The sequence below is a fragment of the Protopterus annectens genome, chromosome 11.part0, assembly GCF_019279795.1.
Source record: "Protopterus annectens isolate FY-2018-M chromosome 11.part0, PAN1.0, whole genome shotgun sequence".
Lineage (NCBI taxonomy): Eukaryota > Metazoa > Chordata > Ceratodontiformes > Protopteridae > Protopterus > Protopterus annectens.
In genome coordinates this window covers 283,123,897-283,139,074 of record NC_056745.1, presented here as the reverse complement: position 1 = coordinate 283,139,074, position 15,178 = coordinate 283,123,897, and positions in this window count along the sequence as shown.

The following is a 15,178-nucleotide window of genomic DNA, read 5'->3' as shown; positions in this document are numbered from 1 at the left end:
AAAATTTATTGAGGGGGGGGGGCAAATGCCCAAAACCAGGGACACATTTTAAACACTGCTTGCATAATCTTAGAAAGTTGCTAGAATAAAGTGTTGTGTGTTACCATGCATTTTTTGAAAGGTAGGAAGACTGAAACTTAAATGGCTATCATTATTTAGTGTATTCAGCTCTCACTGATTTGTCAGAAAACCACAAATTTTAAGAGGAACAGACCAAAAGTATGAGCCAAACATTCCAGACATTCTGTGAAAATCTGGACAGTTGAGTGCTATGGACTCAACTTCTTAAATCACAAGTGGTGGTATGGGTAGAGAATTCAGGCTCTTGTTTTTTGTACCTAAGGTACAGGGTTGAAGCCTGAGTAACACTAACCACCAGGTATATGCACACACACGCACACACACACACACAAGAATATGACAAATTTTAGGCAGTTAAAAGTGCATGGGCAGACAGGAGCATGCACAGACATGATGTGACTGGAACAGAAGAACAAGATGAAGAATGTCCCCCCAAAAAAGTTTTCTTTCTTTTTTTTTTTTTATTTATTAAAACTATGTGACAGTCCCAAAAGTGCTGCCTGGGGTGGACTGCCCCTCTCGCCCCTGCCTAGCTATGCCAGTATCAAGTAATGCCTTGTGTTGGTCAAATATTGCAAAATATCTGCTGCAAAAATTCTCTTCCTAATCTTGACAAGTGCACACCATCCTGTCTAAACATGTATGCCTAATATTAGGTTCAGATTTACTACATATTTCCATTTTTTAAAATGATAATTTTTTTCATGTAGGTATTTACCCCCAAAATATTTAATTCCTGGTGATCTGACTCTCCTTTCTATATGTGATTTGTGAAAAATATGTCCTAACACCTGTAGAAGCTATGCCATCTAAGAGGGCTGTAAGTTCCCTACTAACAGTTAAAGAGCCCTAGTGGATAAGGTCATTTGTACCAACATGAATACAACAGATCCATACTTCCTTACTATAAGGCATTCTAAGGACCTTCTCACATCTTCTGTTTTTGCTCTTGGCAAGCATAACACTATTTAATGTTCATTATCTTCTCTGCAAATGTAAGTGTCAGTTCCTCTAATAATTAAATCTCCAATTATAAGACCATCTTTTTTGGCTAGATCTGAATAATCTTTAACTTCTAATTCAGTAATATCTGCTCTATCAATTGTTAGACAGGAATGATCTTCATCACCATTAGTCTTATTAATTCCACTGTTTTCATTACTTATTACATTTGCAAACATACAATTTTCATTCAGCTAGCTTTGTACCTCCACAGCTTAAGTCATGTTGTCAGCTTATATCTTTCTCCTCTTTTATCTTACAGTAATATTTTTCAGTCCTTCCATGTTCAGTTTTGATTTCTTATTTTCACCTGTCCCTCACCTCTTTTTTCTACCTTCTGTTTTGGAAAAATGACACCTTTTTCCGTAGACTGAAGGTTTTCTGGTAGAAAAATATTATCACTCCCTGTAATCTGTGTGTTGCATAACAGACCCGTGTCCTTTTTATTATGTATTCTCTTTGCTTTATCATCATTAAACAGTTCCTTTTATAAATGTTTTTGTCATTTGTTCTGAAGTCTTCCTTCCTTCCTTTCTTTTTTTTTCTATATAGGTGGTGCACTGGTTAACCCTGTCACCTCACAGCAACAGGTTCTCCAGTTTAATTCTTAGCTGGGTGCCTTCTGTGCAGCGTCTGCATGTCCTCCATGCATTCACGTGGGTTTCCTCCCACATTCTAACGACATGCGTCTGGAGCATTTCTCCCCAGCCCTCCACTGAAAATAGGTTTTATCCTAGTCAGACTTTCCTGGTCAACAAATGTTAACTAAATAAGTATGCTATGAATCCTCAGACTACTAAATACATGCATCCAGAATTCCAAAGTTTTCATTGGTATTATCTTGTTCAATAGGGGTTGAGTAATCTTTACTGGCAATAGACACTTCTTTTCCTAAATATGTTCTATTTGCTATTTGACTGACATTATTTATCTCATCAGTCCAGTCATTAGTATATGTAACAACTGTTCTCCAAGCCGTGCCACTTACACAGGTGCAATTGTGATCAGTATGTCTAGATTTACTACTAATAATGGTAAGCAAATCATACAACATTTGATATGAGGAACACAGATCACCAGAGGTATCAGGTGTTACCTTTAAATATACATAGCATTTATTACACTGCACACGATAGTTGTGCATTAGCAAATCATTAATAGCATACTCATTTAAAGAATCCATTTTCAGCTGCGAATGAATAAAGAATTCTAAAAGACAAGGATAATCAAAATCGGTTACCTCAGAATTCACAGCGATTTTAAATCAACTTCTGTGAGAAAAATCACGAAAACAATATAGAACTAAATATTAAATTAAGTAGAATAGGGTCACTGCTCTGACTATACAAGTTGTGAAAGATGCACAAAAGCTGGAATTGCTTTACATTGAGTGCGAATGCATGCAGTACTTCAGCTCACTATTACTCGCAGTCGTATCTCTTTTTATCAGTAATGATCAATAAATTACAAACCAATACAGGATTATTTCAGATAAACTGTGGATTATCTTCTTTGCAGTGTGTGAGAATTTATATCTGACTAGGACCCTTGGGATGGCTAGAGTTTACCTGTCTGAAACAGATCCCATTCTAACAACAAACAGTGAAAACTTGAGGTAAAACAACAAAATATAAACCAAAGTAAAACTTTTTGTCTGCAGGCTATCCCTTTCTTTCTACAGTGGTAAAAATAAAATAGAATTCAAAATAAATATTCTTTAACCAAGAAACTACACAGTCAATCACAAACCAACACAGGACTATTTAGATAAGATCTGGATAGTTCCCTCTGAAGTCTGTGTGAATTTATAGCTGACTAGGCCCCTTGGGATGGCTAGAATTTGCCTGTCTAAAACATATCCTTTTCCAACAACAAACAGTGAAAATTAGAGGTAAAACAATAAAATATAAATCAAAGCAAATGTTGTCTGCAAGCTATCCCTTTCTTCCTGCAAACAGAAAAAAAAACTGTGGTAATCAATAAAATATAAATCAAAATAAATCTTCTCTTACCAGGCAACTGCACAATCAATCACAAGCCAACACAGGCTTGGTTAGATAAGCTCCAGTCCAGATTGTCCTCTCTGGAGGAGTATGTGTGAATTTATAGTTGACTAGGCCCCTTGGGATAACTAGAGTTTGCCTGTCTAAAACCTATTCCTTTCTAACAGCGAATAGTAAAAATTAGATGTAAAACACCAAATATAAACCAAAGTAAATCTATCTCTTTCTTCTTACAAAATTGAAAAAGTGGTAACAAATAAAATATAAATCAAAATAACTCTTTTCCCAGGCAATTGCACAATCAGTCACAAACCAACACAGGAATGTTTACATAAGCTCTACACTATTGGACCAACTCATCTCTGACTTACTTGGTAATGTGGGTGAAACCTGTTATTGACATTAATTATCTACACTCTTTTGATGGTTGCAACAAATAAGTTTTAGTTAAATTTTCTCTGTATTCTTACCTCCCTTTACTTAGTAACAATTTACTGTCATTTACAACTTTTATGAGCATATTATTGCTTATAGACATTAGCTATATGTTACAAAAATCAGCATGCTGCAATAATGCATTCTGCCTATGAGGTCTTTCAGGTGGGCAGCGATGACATCACAGTGGGTTGTGCTCTACAAACATATCTCTCTTTCTCTCTGCTTTTTTTAAATTCTGTAATCAGAACATTAGTATCTTTTTTACAGATTTGAGCTAATGTCCATTTTCCTACTCTGATTGCTTTAATGTATGTATTGCATTATTAAATAGTATCTGTATTTTTGTAAGCAGGTTTGTATAGCTTCCTTAGGCTATTATGCTTCATTGCTGTATTCATTATTCATTGTTTGCCTTCTTGTTCTTGTTCAAGCTCTATCTGCACTGCCTGGGGTTTATGTTTCATAGTGCCATTGGTCTAAGTTGTAAATGAAAATGGTTACAGGCCATCCACTAAGTTATAAAATAAATAAATACATTTAAGTAAAGAGATAAACTTAAAGTTCATAACGGTATTAATTCATTTATATGAGAGAGAAAATATGTTAACAAGTGTACATACCTCTAACAAGGTTGGGCCTCAGCAACAAAGCTCTCAACAGTATTAAAAATAAAGCAATAATAATTAGGTAAAAAGGCACCCCAATTTTTAAAAACTGGTGTTATTTACTTACAAAGGGTGGCACAGTGGTGCAGCAGTTAGTGTTGTTGCCTCACAACAAGATGTTTCCCGGTTCAGTTCTTGGCTGGGGTACATTCTGTGCAGTCTACATGTCCTCTCTGTGTTTGCGTGAGTTTCCTCCCATATTCCAAAGACATGCAGCAGGTGGATTGGGCACTCTAAACTGGCTCTAGGTATGTGTGTGTGTGTGTGTGTGTGTGTGTGTGTGTGTGTGTGTGTGTGTGTGTGTGTGTGTGTATATGTGGTTCAGATGAACTACCATGGCAGGGTCAGCCAACAGGTGGTGTAAGCCTTGGCTCTAGATGATTGTCACTGTTGAAGTGACTCCCTGACCCCATGTGCAAAAATGGGAAAAGAGGTTGTGGGTTGATGGATGCATTAACTTACAAAGTTGATTGAAGAAACTAGAATGAATTAACATGTATTTTCTTAACTAAAAGATGTGTTGTAACTCTAATGATTATCAGAATTCAGATTGTAATCTACCATCTTTTCTCAAAAACAATCCATTTTACGAAGGATAGATCAACATCTGAACTAAAATTAGGTATGTCCCTAAAATTAGGGACAGTTGAACAGTACTATCCGCAAGTAAGGTGAGCAACTTGAATGAATGTAATATCCAAATTAAAGTGTAATAAAATGTCTTCACGATAATTTGCATCTGTATTTTAGTATATTTTTATGCAGAACTGCCATAAATACAGACATTTACTGAAATGGGGTAGAATTCACAGAGCTTAAACGTTTCAAACAGGTATAGCGTCTTACTTGTAATTTACAGACAATGATTATTGAAATTGACTATAATCCATCTCATATGCTTTGCATACAGAATATTATGACCACAGTCATTCTGGCTTTTGATCTGTATCTGAGAGGAAAATAATTCAGTGAATGGGTAAAACTGATGTATTTTATAAACTACTGATCAGTTTCAATTCATCTTTTTCTAAGCATCTATCTTAAATGTTACTTTTAACCTTCCCTGTATGGTAAAATTACAATTTTTATGCAGAGGACAAAACTGCTAATGTAGCTGGAGCAGTTTTTTTGAGTGGGTGTAACTGCAGTATTTGTGTGGCTGGTTGTACTGGACTTCTCCTTAGCAACAATACTGAGCAAGATCAGAGAGATGAAGTCAAAGACATTAATACTGACAGCAGGAAGTAAACAGTTTGGTAGTTGTGCAGCTGACACAATGCATAATGACTGCTCAGCTAGCTAGCATTATGGTTGCTTCCCCTTTCTCACATACAATTGCTTTATTACTGTGATTTGGCATGTGCTTTTAGCATAGGTATGACTAAACTAACTAAACAATGGACTGATGAGTTTGGCATATTTTTATTCATTTCAGAAAGAAGCCCACCATTAGATAAAGATCTATTAAAGTATAGCCAGCATTGATGGCAGAAATGAAGATGTGTAGGGACAGACAGAGAGAGACAGAAAGAGGCAGGCAGCTTTCTTCCCTTGCAACAACTAAACAACACAGAGGGCTTCCATTTTATATGATTTACTTTTATGAAATTAAACAATCTCAGACTTCAGCCTACCAAATCATTTTGTTTGCTCTGGTCACAGATCAGAACAACTTCTACTATTTGACTTTGATAAAGTAAAAGGCAAAGTACATACAGTTCTGTAATGTGAATGATAGTAAGAAATGCTAGTGCCTTCATTTGAACATGTGGTTGTTTGCAGCCTCAAACAGGTACATATTTCTAAACTCAAAGAGACGGACAAAAGTTGTCAGTCAAAATTATAGAGTAGGACTCAACATTTTCTTCAGCACAGGGCTTGCATATTTGCTTAATTTTTTACTTAATAATAAACACGCCAAAAATAAAGAAGTACAAAGTTCTCCAACTATGTAGGAAAAAATGTTAATCACTGACTATTTCGATAAAAAATGAAATTTCAATAAATAATAAATAAATTAAATGAATAAATAACACAAAAGAGAAAAAAATAATAATCAAGAAGTCTAGGTTATTTCTAAATAAGCAATCGGATTATACCAGTGCTGCTTAAATGTTACTGTATCACAGGATGTCTGTCACCCTTGCTCACTACAGATATTATATAATATGTTTTTGTTGTTGTGTATTTTGACTTTTCCCGGTTAGGGGTCGCCACAGCGGAACTCCGGTCCGCTAATGATAGACAGTAGATTTTTACGTGCCGAGTTGCCAGCTCTGATGCACAACCTTCAACGAAGGTACGCCCATTCACACATGTCTCCACACAGAAGACGCTTTAGCTGAGAATCGAACAGGACAACGTCTTACTGTGAAGCAACAATGCTACCGCAGTACATATGTTTTTGTAAAAAGCATAAATGTAGTCAGGTTTAAATGTGTTTTCAGAAATTGAAGAGCATACCTTAAGTACCTTCACTACATGTGAAAAGAGTTAGGTTAGTAAGGAGATTCAATATATTTCATGCCACGTTACTACAAATTGTTACAGTGCTGTGTATGCTGAGGTAGCCATAAGTGATACAGGTAATCAAATAAGTGTAGTTCTCGGTGTCAATGTTTACAGGGATGGCTCATTCTCTTCTCTTCTTTCTCTTTTTTTAGGGTATTATGCCTGTTAGCAAATAAGTCTGGTGACAACAATTAAAAGAGTTTTGGTGCAGAAGCTTTGTAGATTATGAGCACTTTGGTCTTATAAATTTAAAAACATTGCAAATCAGCATTAAATGAATTAATTGTGTAATCCAAAACCGCAATCTTACCATAAAGAAGTATGAGTAACAGTGAAATAAATGAGTGGAACATATATCAGACTCTGGAAGGGAATTTAACATAAGAGATCTGTTTGACTCGGAAAAGGCAATATTATTTTATCATTGATTTGACAGCTAGTTTACTTTATTAGAGTTATTAATTGCATTTTTTTAATTGAATAAGCTAACCTTCAGATTTCCTTTGTTAGACATGGCAATGAAACAGAGAACTGTCAAGCAGTGAAGCAACAAACTACATATATGTATATATATATATATATATATATATATATATATTTGTATGTGTGTGTGTATATATATATATATATATATATATATATATATATATATATATATATATATATATATATATATATATATATATATATATATATATATATATGTATATATATATATGTTGTTGTTGTCTTTCAGCTTTTCCCGGTTAGGGGTAGCCACAGCGGAACTCTGGTCCACTAATGATTGGCAGTAGATTTTTTGACGAACGCTGAGGTGCCAGCTTGACATTCAACCTTCAACGAAGGCATGTCCATTTATGCATGTCTTTCGAACGCCCACCCAACTGCGGTGAGGACATGCAGACTCCACACAGAAAGCACTCCCCGCACTCCAGCCTAGAATCGAACGGGAGAACCTCTTGCTGTGAGGCAACAATGCTACCGCTGCACCACTGTGGATTCCTATATATATATATTGTCAAAGGAAAAGTATACTTTAAAATGATCAAAACACAGTAGGTTCAGGTTAAGGCACTTTAATCTTGCAGCAAGGAGACAAAAACGTGCTAATACAGAGTTTGTCTAACCAGAAACAGGAAATACTTTCATTTTTATACATTCTTAAACTGGTTATGTCCTACCATGCTGACGTAACAGATTACCACCTTTTTCATCATCATCTGCTGACCATCTTTCCCATGAATTTCTGCTGATTTATCAATTTTTATGTGAAACTTCCTGAGGAAAACAACATGGCCTTGATTACTCCCAGTTAGATACATGTTATGTTACATTCAAGATACTATGGCTAATTCAAGTACAATGCTAGCAGTTCATTTCTCTAATAATCCTTTGTCTACTTTATCTCTAAATTACTACAGCTGCAGAGGTTCCCATCCTCTGGACAGAGCTGTTTGTCTAAAATCATTACATTTATAACATAAGGCATTGTTCATTCATTCGCTTCTGACCTAGCAGATAAACACCTGCTTCTCAAGTTCATTTCCACAAGGCATAAACATGAATATTGCTGTGCTAGCAGTTACTAGGTCAGAGGGCAACTTGCAAGTTTCAGAAAGCATACTGCAGTTTTCAAAAAGCATCTTTTTCAGTCTCATATGAAACTCAATTTGTATAAAATACAGTGCATGAAAAATAGAATGAAAAGCGTATTAAAATACTTGGTTATTAATTGGCATTAAGCATGCACACATTAATACATATTTTTCTAACATTTCCCTCCTGTTAATACTTTTTTATTCTATTTTCAAAAAAAGAATGAACAGTTTGCTTCTTTTCCTAACCTCTTCCATTCAGGATTTGCAGTTAAGAAAGTCATTTAGTTTAAACTTTTATGAAAGTGTTTCGCATTCTAGCAGCTCTTCAAATTCAGTACTTTGATACATAGTCTCAGATACGGATATATCTATGAATTCTTTAACTAATCTCTTCATGCAGGGGATTCCACAACAAATACAAACTCCTATTAGGAGTAATCCTATCCCAATAGCAATTAATATGTTCATAAAAATGGAGCCCCACCCCCAAATGCATTCTGGAAAAAGTCTGTCAGAGGGTTTGGGCCTGGCTTGGTCATGGCCGACACTTGCTGAATCACCTCGAGATGATCTTTAATCTCATGCTGATGGTCAGGAATAAACGCACAGCATTCTTCTTTGATTAAAGTGCAAGTTCCACCACTCGCCGCTAGGGTGAAGTCAAGAGCCATTCGGTTTTGGAGCACTACAGTTCTCATGGCATTCAGTTCATCAGTTATCAGTTCAAGAGCAGAAAAAGTCACATTACTCATTACTTCGAGAAGTTTTGACAATTTTTGCAGCTCCCATATTGATTTAACTGCGCCATATGCAGGTAATATACCTGCCCAGGATATAACAGCATCACTCAAGTCCATGTGCGCAAGCTTGGTTCCCACATCACGATGGTCTTTCCAGCCCACTTCAATTCATCCCACTGGATTCTCAGGTTTCTTAACAGTCTTTTTGGTTACGTCTCGAGTATTTCGAATACTTCCTTGAGGCAAAACTGCAGTGTGTTGGATGGCCAGAACCAGGTACCCCAAAAAACAACTGCCAGACCAATTCTCAGGTAACCATTTATATGCTTTTTTACCACACACAAAATAACAGTCCTCTACCTTAGTTATTACTTTGTTATGAAATGACTGCCCTGCATGAAACATTTTCCTATCTATTACAGATAACTGTTTAAAAAGTACAGGATTGCGTTGTACCTGATCAAGAGTCTTATGCATAGATTTCAAAAATGAGTCATAATCTGTACTACAAGATCCACCCAACTCATTTGGTTTTCTATAACATTTATACTGTACTGTAACATTACACTTGCTCCATCCCACTTGGATGGTATCATTTTTATAGAAACATACAATTCCTTTTTGTGTCACAGGCAAATACAGTTCTACCTTATCATGTGCTTTAATAGCAACTGTGTCAAAAACCAGATTTTCCCAGGTCTCATTGACCCCTAGGGGGATAGCAGTCGTCAATAAACCCCTGTATGCTGTTGGCATGGCCGTACAGACCCAGCAGTTCGAAACATTAAAAATCTCAGCGTACACACGTGTAATTGCCTGATAAGTGTTAAAGTTTGGATGCCAGTCCATGTTTGGTTCATTACGTCTAATCAGTTCAACCTTTGTGGCAGGGAAAAGGAGTGGCCACAACAAAAAGAACAGTGTGATTAGTATTGCAATAAAAACGATCATACAAGTTTTCTGAGGTTGCTCAATGTCTCTATTCACTCTATACCTGGCCATTTTGTTCTTGTTGTACAACAGTAACAAAGTTTTTGTCCAATTCAAAGTTCTTAACCAGTTTACAGTGCGTCAAATGAATCCAGGAAGCTCGCTCTGCGATCTTGACTGCAGTGGGTGTCAACAGTAGTACCTGGTACGGACCTTCCCACTTCGGAGAACTCCAATTCTTTCGTTTCACAATCTTCACCCAGACCCAGGTGCCTGGGACTACTGGTGCTTCCGATTTCGGTTGCTCTTTATCTGAAACAGAATTTAACTGCAAAAGTTTGTTATTCAAAAATCGCCTCATATACCCTGCAAGTGAACTGTCAGCCTCCTGCTCTGCAGACATGAGAGGTTTCCACTGAGGTGTATAATATGCCCTCCCAAACAAAGTTTCAAAAGGAGTTAATCCCTTTGCATTTGGAACAGTTCTCATACTCAACAGTGCTAAAGGCAAACAGTGCACCCAGTTCTTCTGTGTCTCAGTTATCAGCTTCCTAAGCTTATTCTTCAACACCCCATTATGCCTCTCTACTAACCCTGCAGATTGGGGGTGATAAGCACAGTGGTTCTTTAACGATATCCCAAAATAGCGACTAAGTTGCTGAACCGTTTGGTTCACAAAATGCGTACCGTTATCACTATAAATCTTTTCCGGTATACGAAATCTGGGTATAATTTCTTTAACAAGGACCTTTGCAACAGTAGCTGCATCTGGATTTTTAGTTGGAAACGCTTCTACCCATTTGGAAAACATATCTATAATGACAAGGCAATATTTCTTATTCTCACATTTATTAAATTCTATGAAATCCATACAAATAGTATGGAACGGATACGGTGGTGTAGGCAAATTCCCTTGCTAAGGCTTCAACGCCCCTTGTGCATGATGCTTGTTACAAACATGGCATGCTGCACAAAATTTTTTTGTATAATTGGTAAATCCGTAGGTTGTAAATACTCGATTCACTAACTGTACCACCCCCCCTGTTGAGACATGGCTCTGCCCATGGCTCAACAATGCTGCATATCTAAACAAATTAGATGGCAAAATTGGTTTCTTCTCCTTGGAGATGTACAGTCCCTTTTCGAGGATTGCTCCTCGTTTTATCCACTTCTGTTTTTCTATATTTGTAGTAAGTGTCTGCATTGTTTTTAACATTTCCAAATCTAAAATTTCAGAGGGTTTTAATTCCTCACTCAAATGAAAAGTTTCTGTGGCTGAAGCTGCCTGCTTCGCAGCTATATCAGCCCATGCATTACCTTTTGAAATCCTGTCCTGTTGTTTTGTATGAGCTACGCATTTGCAAATAGCTACTTTTTTAGGTAACTGAATTGAATCTAACAAATCTAAAATAAATTGCGCATGATTGATCGGTTTACCAGTAGATGTTATCATTCCTCTATTTTTCCACTGCTGCGCAAAAACATGTACAGTAGAAAAAGCATACTGACTGTCAGTATAAATGTTCACATTCTTACCTCTTGCTAAGGTACATGCCCTTGTCAAGGCAATCAACTCTGCCGCTTGTGCAGATAAGTTGTGTGGTAAAGATTTTGCTTCTAAAGTTTCAGTATCAGAAACGACTGCATACCCCACTAGGTTCTGTCCTGTAGGACCCCTCCTGCACGAGCCGTCCACATAGTATGTCACCTCGGCATCATCCAAGGGAACATCTGTAAGGTCTTGTCTAGGTAATGTCTTTTGCTCAATCTCCTGCAAGCAGCAGTGTGGTTTGCCATCTGCAGGGGTTGGAAGCAAGGTTGACAGATTCAAAGTTGTGCATCGTTCAATTGTCATATGAGGTTGGCTCAACAGTATGGTCATACAGGAAAGATGCCTAGCTGGAGAAAGATATGCTACTTTTTCTTGCAGTAAAATAATTGTGACTGCATGAGGCACTCTCAATGTGAGAGGGTGGAATAGCACTACTGAGGCCGAAGCCTGCACTGCCATTGCAGCTGCAACTACTGCTTGTACACAGTGGGGCAGGGACTGCGCCACTGGGTCTAGCTGTGATGAATAGTAAGCTATGGGGCATTGTTTGTCCCCATGTTGCTGTGTCAATACTGATGTCATATAACCTTGCTTACAGTCTGCAGTTTGAATAAATTGCTTGTGATAGTTTGGTAATCCTAGAACTAAGGATGATGCTATCAGTTGTTTCAGCTTGCAGAAAGCTGCTTCTGCTTCAGGTGTCCATTGTAATAAGTCCTGTGCTGCCATCGGCTTTTTAAATATTAAATTGGCCAGTGGAGCAGATTCCAAAGCATAATTCGGTATCCAACTCCGACAAAAATTAGTAGTTCCCAGGAAGGACATCATTTCCTTCTTGGTAGTTGGTCTAGGTGCTTGTAATATTGCTGTTTTTCTATCTTCATCTAATATTCTACCTTCCTTGGATATTACATATCCCAAGTACTTAACTTGTTTTCTCCAAAGTTGTAGCTTGTCTTTGTTTACTTTGTGACCTTGAGTAGCTAAGAACTGTAATAAAGCTATTGTGTCCTCTTTGCATTCTTGCTGGGTGGGGGCTGCCAGCAGAATGTCGTCTACATAAAGTAAAATCTGACTACCTTTCGGTGGAATAAATCCCGCCAGGTTGCTTGCCATTTCCTGTGCAAATATTGTTGGACTTTCACAATATCCCTGTGGTAATCTTGTGTATGTGTACTGCTTTCCCTGGAATGTAAATGCAAACCAATATTGGCTGTCATGGTGTATCGGTATCGAGAAAAATGCATTACTAATGTCTACCACAGAAAAATATTTTTGCTCTGGCTTTAAATCATTCAGTAAAGTGTGTGGATCTGGCACCGTCGGTGTCCTGGGTATAACTGCATCATTTACAGCTTGTAAATCTTGGACCATACGCCATTCCCCGTTTGCTTTCCTGACAGGAAATAAAGGTGTATTACATGGTGAATCAGGAGATTCTGTTAAGACTCCTTCCTTAAGTAAGGCTGCTATTATAGGCTTAATTCCTATCTCTACATCCTTTCTCAAGGGATACTGTCTTTTCTGGGATCTAAATGCTGACTTTGGCGTAATAGTAACTGGTCCTGCTGTTCGTATAAGTCCTACATCTGATTTCCGTGCTGACCAGAGAATGTCTGGTATGTCTCGCAAGGCTTTTTCCTCTTCTTCCAATAAGAGTAATACTCAGCTATTCTCACTAGCCTGTGAGTGCACAGCTGGGTGTGTCTGTGTAATCCAGTTCAATTTCTGTTTCTGTACTCTTTGCTCGGAGAGCTCTAATTCTGTCTGCTTTTCCCACCTCGTGACTTTTTCACCTGTCTGCCCATTTCAAATTTTTATTCTTAGTTAAGCTAACATGTGGCAATCGATTAGATTTGTAAAGTGCTAAAAATTCCTGGGGCAATGAACAGCTTACTACACTGTTCCCCTCTGCATCCCAGTACAAATTTCGCAACACTAGTCTGTTTGCATGGTTCTGAAACAATTCCTGTTCATAATCTTTATCAGGTCCTGGTCTACTACAGTAATATAGCGTACAATGCAACAAATGCTGTTTGTCAATGTCAAGGGAGGGGGACTTACTGATGGCTACATTCATCAGTTCTTCGGTTACTGCACCTGGACCAGTCGTAACTAAGTCCTGGCTGTACCAATAATATGTTTCACCCTCCGGTCGCACTACAAAAGTATCCATTTGTCGCTGTGCTTCCATACCCTGCATGGTTGGAACTATGGCTATGCCAAATATCTGCATCAAGTCTCTACCCAAAAGATTTACTGGGCATTTTGCAGAAACCACAATTTTACTTCTTTGGGTCATCCCTGATATGGGGTCTGTTATTGCTATATCATGGGAGAGTGGCTCCCGATATAGCTGTCCATTAGCTGCCTTCACTAGTATATAATCTGGTGATTCTGAATCTTCCGGTAACTTGGAAGGGTGTATCAGGGTCCGTGAAGCCCCTGAGTCACACAGAAATTTAACTTCCCTCCCCTCTACCAGAAGCGTCACTTCCGGTTTCGTGTCTGCTAAGTAAAGCTCTAAGCTCAATAGAGCTAAGTCTAAAATTTCATCTTCTTCTATGTCTGCGAATTCATGTACATCCTCTACCCCTTTTGTCACATCCTCTACTCCTGCTATCATATTTGCACTTGTCTTTTCCTGCTTATTTTCATTCAATGATTCCTGACTATCATATAGTCATTCCTCATCTTCCTTATTTTCTGTAGTCACCTTCTTATTTAGCCTGCAATCCCTTGCTAAATGTCCTTTTTTCCCACACTTAAAACATTCACCTTTTTTCTTTCTTTCTTCGAAATCTTCTGATCGCTTGTCAGATTGTTTATTTCCCTGGGTATTTTTCTTACCCTTTTTCCCAGTTTGCACTACAAATACTTCTGACCCATCTTCTGCCGAAAACACTTGAGTTTTCTTTTTCTTTTTACTATTAAAATGTATTTCTGCATGTCTAGCATATTCAAGTAATGGCTGTAGTCTACTTGTCCGATGATCTACCATGTGCTTTGTAATAAAGCTGCTAATGGGAGTTATACTACCCTTCAAGAATGCATTCTTTAACTGTTGTTCATATGGGGAATCTTGTGTCTGGTTTTCTGGTACCTGCATTCCGCAGTGATTATTAAAACACTCTAACAGTCTAGCATAATATCTATCAACTGTTTCACCTTCCTGTTGAATGCATTGATTAATGCAAGTCCAATCAGCCCTAGGCTTCCACTTTTCAGAGATTCGGTCTGTTAGACCTTTTACTCTGCCATCCAGTTCTGCATTAGTATGTGGGAGTGGTCTAAGTTGTGCGTCACGAGGATTCCAGTCACCACTGATCATGTGCCAATCTGGACCCACAATTTGTCTAACTACTTTTTCTACTTCTTCTCCATTTAAATGGTAACTTAATCTCATACCCTGTAAGTCCTCTAAAAATTTTCTAAAATTCACTTTTGGGTGGGGAATTCCCTCCATGGCTTTCCGGATATCTTCCGGTGTCCACGGTCTATAAACTAAGAGTCAGATCCTGTCCTGCCTGAGGATTTGGTACTTCTATGAGCGGACATATCTCTTCTTCACTCATAGCCTGTGATTTTCTATTTATTTCACTTAACTCAATCTCCCTCCTCAAGTCACGTGTTCGAGACCTTGTCTCGATAGGATCCC